Source organism: Ambystoma mexicanum, chromosome 8 (assembly GCF_040938575.1).
Source record: "Ambystoma mexicanum isolate Mex_15411 chromosome 8, UKY_AmexF1_1, whole genome shotgun sequence".
NCBI lineage: Eukaryota > Metazoa > Chordata > Amphibia > Caudata > Ambystomatidae > Ambystoma > Ambystoma mexicanum.
In genome coordinates this window covers 23281649-23294051 of record NC_090929.1, presented here as the reverse complement: position 1 = coordinate 23294051, position 12403 = coordinate 23281649, and the positions used below count along the sequence as shown (strand labels likewise).

The window sequence follows — 12403 nt, the reverse complement described above, 5'->3', positions numbered from 1 at the left end:
TGTTCGAAATATAATATGAAATGTTACCTTGCAAGGCAGATTACCTTACAAAGTGCTTCCTTAGCTAGAAAAGATGAGGCCTAGAGTCACAAGTCCCATTGTAGTTCTCTTCAGAAGGCTAAGAGTCTGAACAGGAGTTGGCATGGCAAACAAAGTTTATAAGTAGCTCAAAGTTAGATAATGATTGAAAAAGGTTCTTAGCAGGCCCTCTCCCAGTCCAGCAACCTTTGGGGTAGCCCAGAGGAGCCTTGACCAGAACTCCACTGTTCACAGACCGGCATGAGAGATGTAGGGTAAGGCATTTACACCAGTTAAACCTATGAAGGTGGGAGGGTAGGACTAGGTTTGCTTACTCACACACCCACCGCCCCCTGTACTCCAAATGACTCAGGAACTACCAGAGAAGTTCCTGAAATCGCAGCCCCCCCCCCTTGCTCGTCCCTTGGTTCTTTTGAAGGAGGTCTAGGGTTCTCGAGTGCAGGTCACTCTTAGCGACCACTACTCTGGCTGGCAAAGACTCTGAACTCACAGGACACGATGCAGGTGGCAATCGGCGATGACCACTGAAGAAATGTCGGCAATTGACCCATTGAGGAAACAAAGGTCTCCTACTAGGGTCCTCTTCGTGGTGGAGAGCTGCCACTGCAGGGGATGCTACTTGTTAAGTCGAGGATCTGCAGACTTCCAAGGCTCAACTTGGAACAATAACGGATGCGAGGAGGCCCTATGTGAAGCTGGTCAGAAGCTGGTCAGCTAACACAATGTTTCCGAGACATTTCGGAAAGCTTCCATGCACAGGACCCTCAGGCAGGGGTTGAGATGGGGGGTTGCCACGGTTTAGATGGATTTCTAGAATCTGGCCGGGTGGACAGATTTAAGGAGGCCACCATGTTAGGAAAGATTTCTCTTTACAGCACCTTTCCCTCCATTTCTTGGACACCCAAACCTTGTGCCTTTTATTTTGATATCTGACCTGAACTTGTAGCAGTGCAGAGAAGCCTTGTGCTTCACTACACTGTCTTGCTCATCTGTTATGGGGAAACTGACATATCCTTCAGGCTGTCAGTACTGAGAAACAGTTTCCCTTAGTCCTGTTACATTCTTATTACTTTTGGTAACTCTTTATTGTACAATGCATTTTACAATGTAGTTCAATGGGGTACACTTTATTTTACCCTAGACAAACACTCGGGATTTTCGGTTACTTTAGGTGAGCCTAAGGGACAAGCTGATGGCAGCAGTTTCTTTGTTATTTATTTAGTGTATTTTACTTTAGTCATACAGCATTTACCGCATTTGGCTACTTACTGTGGCTAGTGTCCAAACGTGGCCGTGCCATGAGGTTTTTCATTTGTCCCTTGGCCATCTTTTCATCAACCCTTCTTCCTGATATGCGAGGACAGGAAATTCCTTATATGGACTCCTAGTGACTGGGAAAGCAGAAGCTTTTGGCGGGCTACTGGAGGGTGATGGGGAGAATTCTCAGAAATGTGCTAATACCCTCCACCTTAGAGACCCCCAGCAACTTTGCTGGATTTTGAGGACTTGATTTTTTTTTTAACCTGGAGAGAGTGAGACCCTTTTTCCCACTCTCATGCATTTTAAAGCGACTTTTGAACACTGCTTCTTTTGGGTATGAGTCTGACAAACTCCATAGGCATCATTTTTTACATTGTGTCACACAGCACCTTCAGTGCAGTGGCACAGGGAAGTCTTACGGATTTCCCAAAGGTTTAAATACCTTCTCTTGGATAAACTGCTGTTTCCAAGAGCAGTCAAGTGAAGTTGACTATACTTACATTTGTAACCTTTACACCCAGCACACACTATTTTACAATAGGGTGCTGGCGGGGTTACCTAATTTCCCCTTTGTCTAGCTTTTTTGTTATCCTTTCCTCATTGAATGTTTGGTGACCGTGGTTTCATTTTAACCACTGTGGTGTGTATTTACCACGGGCTCCATTCGCAGCTGCAGTAAAACACCCCAGGGTGCCATTTTTGTCAAAATGGCCCTGGTCTTTTTTCACCATTTCTTTGTGGAAAGGTCCTTCTTGAGATTTACTCTGCGCGCCAAACCAGCTTTGGTCCCATTGTTCGCTTTGCCTTTGGCGGGATTCAAGAGTGAAGCCTGCCTCTGGCTCCAGGGTGTCTGGGGTATGCAGGAAGTGAGGGAGGTGCCCGAAACTCCCTGTGCTTAGTCTCCTAGGAGACCCAAATGCACTCTGTGGTGATTGGCCGGCTGATTGTCCGGCAAGGACAGCCACCCTGCTGGGTGACAGCTAGGCTGGAATGAATGGGCGTGAATAAAAGGCAAGGCTTTTGGCTTGGAAGGGAGAGTCAACCACTGGACGAAGGAACCGAAGAACAACTTGAAGAGGACGCCTGCTGCAACTCCTGGACCATTGGTTTGCCCGGTGAAGCCCTGCAGCAGTGCCTAAAGGCCAAGTTCTCATTGACAGAGAAACCCCTGCAAGGACGACTTCTCCCCTTGAGTTGGTGAGACCAATCAACCCCAAAGTAGGCCATCTAGACATCCATCTCGGAGCTGGTTGAATTTCCAAAGAGTTGCTGCTGGAAACCGTATAGGCAGGGAAAGGAACATCAGATTGTGTGCATTGCTTTTAAGCTGGCCAATAGCTCCAGGAAGATCCTCCGACTCCCACGAAGCAGGACTGACCAAGCCTGAGCCCCCTCAACAGAGTGCGGGGCCCCAGAAGCAAGGAAAGTCCATCTCGACAGCCAGGAACCGCACTGCTGCTATTTTTCGGTAGACGCGAGGAGCTGAAACACTGAACAGCAACTGAAAGTGAAGTTTGCCGGTTGCGGGTTTTGACCGCCCCAGGGCATTGCAGGTGTCTCCCGATGTCCCCCCTCTTGTCCCCACGGCTGAGGCCCAGGAACAGTGAGACCTGCAGAGCTGCACAGGAACTGGAGTCATCTGCTGCATCTTTTCTTCATTTTAAAGGTACTGTGCAAAGTCTGAAAGAACTTTACTTCTTGCCATAGAGTTACTTGCATCTTCTACTACTCACATCTCTAATCGGCTTGTGGCCCTACATTTGATTATTTTCTTCAAAGACTTCTAAAACATTGTGCAAAGACTTTTCCATTTACCTACCAGAGGGGATTCATCCTATATAAGACTTTTGCCCATTGACTTTGGCTTAGCCTATTGTACTGAATGACTCTTTCTGGGGAGATCCAAAAGTATTGGCCCGCTTTAGAATATTTGTGAACTCTTGTTTGTTCTAAATAATATTTTCCTTTTAACTTATTAATATATGATTCTAAATGTAACCGTGATCTATTAATGTCCCCAGCACCCTAGCAATTGAAGTCACCTGAGGGTGTAGGTAGGGTCTGTGGGCCATCCCAAAAGGTTATCTACTAATTTAGAGATATTAAGAGTGTATTTCATGAAGTGTATTTGTGTTTTACTATTATATTGCTCCCTTCTGAAGAAGGCTTATTCTAACTGACTGATAAATTAATAATTGTTTATTCAAGAAACCTTGAGTGTAAGAGTTTATTTGAATACTTGTCACTGTAAATCTCTGTGTAACTCCACCACAGCTCACATTGACCCCTCTTGAGATAAGCCTGGCTGCTCAGTCACACTACCAACCTATACAAGCTTATACCAAAGGTTGGGTTTCCCATACATGTAGTCAGAGTTGTTTGTAGTGTTCCCAGAGGGTACTGCATACAAACTTTATCTAACAGAGGGATGTGTGTGTGTTTGCTGGTGGGGTGTGGGCGGAGACTGTCCGGTCCCAATCCACAAACTGGTTTCAGTGAGTCTGAATGGTATGCATGAGTTGTGCGACCAGTGGTCCTGAATGGACCACTGCTGGGGTGTGTGTGGGCCAGATCTTTGATCTGCTAGTGGGCATTTCGGCTCTTGCCTGCTTTTGGAACTACCTCTGAATTCCTGAAGATGGTTTGGTAAGCAATGAACAACTTTGGGCTCACTGCTGCTTGCTGTTTTCACAGTCTCAAATTTGGGCTCAGGCAGACACTCAGCCTTACAGAGTGCGGAATGGAAACTTAGAAGATTCTTGGTCCAGTTAATGGTGGGGTTGTGTTTCCGTAACCAGCCTATCCAAAGAATGGGAGGGAAGTGGGCTGCGCGGATGATGTCAAAGACTATCCTTTCCAAATGTTGCTGTATAGACATGACAGGTTCTTCTGTGGTGTGGGTTATCATGCCGGAGCTTAAGGGTTCGCCGTCAACGCCTTCCACCTTCTGGTCTTCTTTTTTGGCAATACGGGTTAAGCCCTTCTGTTCAGCCCAATGGGTATCAATGAAATTACCAGCTGCTCCGCAATCTAGTAAGGCTTGAGACTATCTCGGAATCACCCAGTTGTAGGGTCACTACAAGAACCATGAGACGAGAGTCTTCGGTTATCTCCAGGGAAGACACAGAAAGAGTGGCATAAAGACTTGTTACTTGTGATGGCCCCTCGGAAGTGAGTCCTAACACTTACCGAGGGCGATTGTTTCCCGATCGCTTGGGAGGGACATCGGGACAATCTCTAAGCAAATGAGTAGATGCTTCTCAATACATGAATAGGCTGCCTTCTCTGCGTCTCTTACGTTCTTCTGGAGTAAGGGGGGCCCCCGAGTGGTCCCGATCTGCATTGGTTCTTCTCTGCTTGGCCGTGAGGAAGGGGTTCCAAGGGAGGAGATCCATAGGGTTTGGTCTTCTTTTTCTCTGCACGGCGTTCCGTCAGACGGAAGTCGATGCAGAGGGTAGCAGTGACAAGATGCGCAAATGTAGTTGGTCGAGCTATCCGGGCCAGCTCGTCTTTGAGATCTTCCCTTAATCCTCGTCGAAAGATGGCATACTGCGCTTGCTCTTGCCATCCTGCTTCAGCCGCTACTTGCTTGAAGGTTATGTATATTAGTAGGTCAGAATTGCCTTGACGGATGTCTAGATGATCTTCAGATGCTAAAAAAGTACTTTCCGTACGCAAGGTCGGTTGTAAAAGGGTTTTGAAGGCGCTGTAATCCTGCAAGACTGGGTTGGTTTGATTCACTAGAGGGGTGGCCCATGCCAGGACGTTACCAGTCATGTGGGTAATCATAAACCCAATTTTGGCATAATCTGAAGCAAAGGTTTGAGCACGAAATGAAAAGTGAAGGTTACAAGCATCCAAGAATTCTTTAACCCTTTTGGGTGCACCATCGAATTTACCCAAAACCAAAGGAAGTGGTGGTAAATCTGTCAAAGGACGTTCTCTCTCCGTCATACGTTGTTGTAAAGCAGTGTTTGCGCTCTTGAGATTCTGTACTTCTAAGTTCAGGCTCTGTATGGCTGCTACGAGTTCCTGAATCTGCTGTGTTGTAGCCATGCTGATTTCCAGGCGTTGCAAACTGTCACAAGGGTCTGCAATGTCCTCTTCCTCGAAAGAGGACTCCGTCTCACCTCCCTCCCCTTCACCTTTGTCTTCTCTCTTGGGCTTCCTCTTCTCTTTGCTCCCGGGTCTCTTTTTTTATGTAGGTAGGGACGTCCACGGAAGGACGCCACTGTGCCACCGTATAGGTGGGGCAGTGGGCAATCCTCTGTGACCGTCAAAGAGGGGAAAAAGCCAATGGCATAAAAAACCCTATGAGAATTCCGAAGGCTGTAGCGGTGCTCCGCTAGGTACACAGGAAGGCAGGAAGATGCAAGACGTTGGTAGAAGGCAATCCAAAGGCTAACAAGGGTCCGGTACACAAGTGGGCTGAATGATGCAAGTCGAATGGCAGAGGCAGTCCAAAAACAAGCAGGGGTCCGGTACACAGGAGAGCTGAATAGAAAAGGCAGGAGAGGGAAAGGAACAAGAAAAGGAGGAAGAAAACCGGAAGAGCAAAGGGAGGCAGAAGACGAACGGAAGGTCTGAAAAAGAAGGGAAGAATACAGAGCGAGGAGGGGCAGAAAAGGGAAGGAAAGGAGCGAGCGGGCGGAAGATAAACGGAACCCAAAAAAAGGGGGCAAGGGAAAGGAACCAGAAGGAAGCGGACGAACCGCAACAAGGGAAAACACTCTAGCGATAGAAACCCAGGCGAAACCTAGGCAACGTTGCAACGCGCCCGTGAACCGGAAGCAGCTGATTAAGTACTACCGGCTACGCGCGCGAAGCAAAAGAACTAGACCCGTAAGGGGAGACGTGAAGGAACATTCAATGTCGGACCGCAGCGCCAGTGATTCCAAACCCACCATCTCACCCAAGGCGTGACATTATGTTAGAAAATGTCTAAAGCACTCGTTCACCCGAAGGTATCTTGGCACTAGGGTAGACAGAGAGGTGCAGCAGCGTGAACTAGAACAGATGGGTCTTGAGGTCACGATGGAAAACCACATGGTTTTCGCTGGCACAGAGCTGAAAGGGAAGGCTGTGCCAGGTTATAGCAGCCATCACATTGGAACTCCTTACCTCTCTATCTGCTCCACCTACACTTCCTTCCGCACCTCCTTGAAATCTCTTCACCACCCCCCCTGACCTCCTTCCTTCCCTACCTCACTCTCCTTCCTATTCTCTTCCTCCCCCTTGAAAATGTAATCTGATAATTGAAATTTGATACTTCATCTCTTCCCTTGACAACCTCCGCTCTCCCTCCCTCCCTCCCTCCCTCCCTCCCCCACCCTTCCCCTCACATTCTGCCATCCAGGTAAATTGTTCTATATATTGTATCATTGGTTTGTTTCATGATTGTATATATGCTTCTTTCATTATTCTTCTATCTTGTTATATTGTAAAGTGTTTTGGATTAAAGCGCTATATAAATCCAATAAACAAACATAACCAGTCCCTCTGGATCTTGACACATAGGGAAGCTTGGAGAAACCATTTTCATGCTTGGGAGGATTAGTCCCACTACCCTGACCTGACTCTGGTGAATTTCCCTGTATTGAACATATTGTGGGCCTTCTTGGACATAGTTTTATCAGTACCCCCACCGTCTTTCTCTTTCCGCTTCTTTCCCTCCTCCTGCTTACCAGAAGCAGGCGTTTGCTTATGCGACACTATGTGAAACCCATAAGTCAGCAGCAATGGCTAGTCTCTTTGGATGTAACTCCTTTGAGTCAGCCAAATGCTGCTTACGCTCTGGGGAACAAGAGTCAAAAATATGCTCAAGCATGACCAAATGAATCATGCCCTCAAACGTGATTACCTGATAAGGAACAAGTTACTTACCTGTAACTGTTGTTCTCTAGCATGGGTCTGGCATGGATTCACATGCTCATGAATATTCCCCGTCGTCAGGCTGGGAATCCTCAGTAAAGAAAAATCAGTATCAGTTTCGTTTCTGATCTGTCTTTCGTAGTAGTAACCAATCACTGATCTCTGTGTCATACTGACCACAGCCAATGACTGCCCTCTCCCTAAGCCCCGCCTCTGGCAGCCATCCTCAGATTTGGTAGCACGTAAAGTGGCAGTATGACCAAGTGAAGAGCCGCAGAGGGGTAGACGGGAGGGTTTGCATGTGAATCCATGCCAGACCCATGCTGGAGAACAACAGTTACAGGTAGGTAACTTGTTCCTTCTCCAGCATGGGGTCTGGCATGGATTCACATGCTCATGAATATAAGAATACATAGCAGTACACACATGAACAACCACGGGAGGTGGCAAAAGGCTCAACATTAAGCAATACAACAACTCAACATTAAGCGTCTCTTACCTCCTCACCAGGCTCACCTTAAAGGAGAGTTCCGGGACTTTTTTTTTATTGTCCCTACGGGTCGGCCATGTGTTTGTAAGCATAAATCGGTAGATCGTAGGAAACTTTCCTATGGACCTTACCCGACTTTTCGCCCCTTATCGCACTCGAAATCAGCCTCCATTTTGTGATAATCCTATCATTCCGCCGCATCGACCTGGCTCACCTGCCTTTGCGGCACTAAATCAAATCCCCCGCCCCTGAGCCTGACATCAGCAGACGCGTACTGCCCATTTCAAGCACGTCTCGTGTCAACAATCGCTGCGCCTCAGCTATTGACGTGTTGCCATGGAAATGGCAGGACGCCTCTTTCCCCAATAAGTATAAACAGACCGTTTCACAACATACAGCAGCAGATTTTCGATTCCATTCCTCTCTCTGTGTTACTTTGAGTATTCTGTGACTCGTTTCAGTGCTCTGGTCAGCTACCTTCGCCGCTTGTAGCCCGTGTGAACAGATACCAGTACCACCGCTATAAATTATTTTACTATCTTTACCGCACAATGGCCACAATAATGCCGTATATGTACGAGCCCGAGTACACCGAGGAAGAACTACTGGAAAGGCAAGCACGCGAAAACGATGGGGATTCGGACGGCAGTTGGGAGGACCAGTCAACGGATGAAGAGCCTGGACCATGTCGCATGGACGGCGTCTCCACCTGGTGCACGTGCAATCGGTGCGAGCTAATGCCAACTGAGGAGGAGAACTGCTGCTGCCGTGAAAATTCCGGGTGCTTGGCCTACATTTCGGAAAGCGAGCAAAGTCAGCAGGAAGGCGAGCAAAGTCCGCAATGCATCACCGAGCTGCCAGAGTTCAGGGAAGCCTGCCTCTCACGGACAGTGTTGAGGATGATGATGGTGCTTATGCACGAACTTCGTGGCACTGTTCGTCCGCGTAATCCGAGTAACGAGTAAGTATACTCTGTTTGTGATGTCAGTGATGCCACCACTATTTCATGGTCGTCTCCCACATATAAAATTACATTTACATATCATTGGAACGCATGTAAATTGGTTCCATATAGTGCATTTTCTAGATATAATTTTTTTCTAAGAAAAATGACATGTGTTACCTGAATCGACATTGATAAGAAAGTTTGGTCAGTTTAATACAGTTTGCATCTTTTTTTTTCACAGGTGGTACAGGCTGGTGGCCTATCGTTGCTTCACTTGGTGGCTTCACGGGAGGCTCGGACACCGCGTTCGGAGAGTAATACCTGCCTGTGCGGTACTTGCCATTAGACAACATTTCCCCAGTGACAGTGGACAATACCGCGGATTTTCCCTCGATGTGCTGCAACCTCAACTTTACAATGTGTAATGTTTATTATTTATGTTTAATTAAAATCTAAAATAAAGCCCAACATATATTTTAACAATGGTTGTTTTGATTTTTTAAATGAATCTAGTGTATATTCTCCTGGGAGGGTGAGGTATTTATAAACTCACCCCCCTGCCTTCCATGTAGTAGATCCTGCAGCCATCCTCTTACATTCAGTTAGATGGCCTCTCCTTGGTGAGGCCCTGCGGCAAACGGGTCTTGTCTGCACGACCACCGCCCCGATCCACCCCCCGCCTTATCAAAGGCAGTTCGCACCGGGGTACTTGAGCTGCTGGCAAGTGGAGCTGTCAGGGAGCGATAAAGGCCAAGAGGTGCCAAAGACCATGTACACTTCAAAGTGGTCTATAGAGCATGGGTTTGTTGTTCCCATGTCTACCTCCAGACCCCGTGTCTCCTGCCAAGCATCCCCCTCACGCTGGACGGCCCCCTGCAATCCACATAAGTGTGTCTCCATTCACGAGTCTTCCTGTGTCTTGTCTGCACGACCACCGCCCCGATCCACCCCCTGCCTTATCAAAGGCAGTTCGCACCGGGGTACTTGAGCTGCTGGCAAGTGGAGCTGTCAGGGAGCGATAAAGGCCAAGAGGTGCCAAAGACCATGTACACTTCAAAGTGGTCTATAGAGCATGGGTTTGTTGTTCCCATGTCTACCTCCAGACCCCGTGTCTCCTGCCAAGCATCCCCCTCACGCTGGACGGCCCCCTGCAATCCACATAATGCCACGACATATACACGTCATTCATTCACAAACACACCCCTGGTTCGAATTCTTTATAACCCACCTCATATTTCTAATGAGAACTTCTTTGCGCTTTGCTAGTCAACCCGTGAAGGTGCTGGTTATCTGCTCTTCGTCTCTGTGAACTTCCGTGACCACTTTGAGCAAACTCGTCAGTTTGCAACCTGTGAACTGCTCCCTGTTCTACGACAAGAAACTACTCTGATCCCTGCATCTAACTGTTTGTTCGTCAAGGTAAGTCCATGTACCATAATCATTTTGCGTCCAATTTTTTAATTTATATCTATTTGCTAGTAGTCATCAAATTGCATCCATGTTTTCTTTTCGTTCACGACAGTACATGCAAGGAACTAGTCACATGTTCTGAGTTTAGTCAAATTACTTTTTCTATTTTTTGAAAGTTATTGAAATACTTATCCGCATGTGAATAACGTGTATAGTTCCAAGAACCAAAACGGACCTTGCATTGAACCTTTTATGTGTCATTTACTGTTTTAACACATTGGTATTCATAGAGAATTGTTGATCTTTACTTTTCAGAACTTTCCATAATGCCTGCCTGTTCCATTGGCGGTTGCCCTTCGAAGACCCATAACAAATCTGAAGGTACTATAATGCATGTTTTCCCTAAGACAATAGATCAGATAAGAGAATGGGTCCGATATTGCGGATATCCAGCCTCTGAGCTAGAAAGTAGAGTCCTAGAAGTCTTTGCGGACAAGAGGGGTGATCGATACCGCATCTGCAGCAGGCACTTTAGCCCAGACATGTACTCCACATCATTGCTAATAAAGAAGAAAACACCGCGAGCGAGGCGAAAATTGCTCTCAACCGCTATTCCCACTCTATTCGTCCACATCCCTCCACTGGTGAGTCAAGTTTACGTATTTATCTCTCGGCCTTGCGGTAGTGTGTAGCATTAGCTAACAATAATTTCCCCATTTATGTATCCACTCAATATGAAGGCGGAAGATTCTCCATCCGTGTCGTTATTGCAGTCATCAGCCACTTCAAGCGCCTATCGGGTAATCTTACTTAGCTATTCTGACACTGACTTGTTTTAGGCATGTAAATCAATAGTTTTAATTGATCGTGTAATTATTTTACCTAATGGTACACCCTTGTACTCGTCCTCTAGTCTTTGTTTTCAGTTATAATTATTGTTATCCAAAATAATGCAAGTACTGTCTTTCAGGGAGATGCTGAGGAGTCCAACGCATTGACGACAACCGTAGATGTCACTCAGATGCTCGAGGTACGTTTCCGGACAGTTCCATCGATGGAGATCATCAGATCTTGCATTCTTGTAGCGTGATTGTTACACACAATGTTTCTTTCGTTTTTAGCCATTGATATGTCCTTCTGTCGTCGCCCTCCTATTTGTCTTCTTTTTTCAATATTGTGTTCATTACTAATGAAAGTCCTATGTTTCAGGGAGTCGATGGAGCATTAGTCCAAGTAGAAGGGGGAGCATGCAGTTACGGGTCGGCGCAACAGCTTGCAGAAGTGTGCACCGCAGTTACATCGTCCCTTGATGTTCTTATGCATTTCGAGGTATGGATACTGACAGTTCGATCAAGCGAAATCATATGACGTGATTACATCCGCTATACTTCCTTCTTTATTAACGCAAGTACTATGTTTCAGGGAGATGACGGAGCTTCTTCTACAAGAACATCACCCCTAGTAGTTGATGCAGATCTCTGGGTGGTGACACTTCCAACGATCGAGCAAATCGAATCATATTTACATATCCATTATTTATTTTAGACAACTGATCATTTGTGCAGGTCTATTTAGATGAGCCGTTGACGCCTGCTCAAAGTTTATGTTCTTTTTAACAAAATAGAAAAGCATACTAATGCAATTACTGTGTTTCAGGGAGTTGCTGAAGCGTCATCTTCAATAATATCATCAATGGAAGTCTATGCGGAGCCCGAGGTATGGATCTTGACAGTTCAATCTAACTAGATCAACAATGCGTGAACTATTGTCGTTTGAATGTTCTACACAATGCGTTCATTCGTGTTTTGCTATTGAGATGTACGTATGGGTATTGGTCCCCAAGTACATTTTGTGTTTTCAATATTATTATACATACTAATGAAAGTTCTATGTTTCAGGGAGTCGATGGAGCCTCAGTGAGTGATGGATGTGCTTATCATGAAAATATAGTCGTTGCAGCGCGAGAGGAAGTGGAGACATGCACACACGAGTCGGAGCAACAGCGTCCAGATGTTGAAGTTCGAGGCAAGAAAGTTTCAAAGAAAAGAAAGCAAAAGAAGGTTAGTGTCCTGTTCACTATATTATGTTGTCTTTCACTGTCAATAGTTCAATACTGTAAGTTGTGTTTAAACTGAACATCCCTTTTCTAATCTGTCCTCTAGTTGCGAGTGGGTGTAAGAACTAAATCTACACAGACAGTGAAGCGAACGAGAGATGTTGCTTGTCAAACCTTTTGGCAGGGACTTGAGACTGGAGATGCATCGTGCCAATGGGAAGAATATGAAGTGATTGACAACGGAGCTATACCACCACCAGCCATTGATAGTGAATGTCCTCCTGGTAGTTTGGATGCAGTCGGAGATCAATTCACAGAATCCACACCCGCA

At 46.3% G+C, this 12403-nt stretch overlaps 1 protein-coding gene and 1 long non-coding RNA gene across 9 annotated transcripts in view; one reads left to right on the top strand and one right to left on the bottom strand.

Moving 5' to 3' along the window:
- The window catches only part of SPTAN1 (spectrin alpha, non-erythrocytic 1), a 514843-nt gene that overhangs the window by 64771 nt on the left and 437669 nt on the right, over nucleotides 1-12403 (bottom strand). The gene's annotated exons all lie outside the window — the stretch shown is intronic.
- LOC138473520 (uncharacterized) lies at nucleotides 10706-11366 on the top strand. The gene is made up of 3 exons (XR_011268762.1): nucleotides 10706-10816; nucleotides 10987-11046; nucleotides 11226-11366. It is a non-coding gene; the product is annotated as an uncharacterized lncRNA (long non-coding RNA).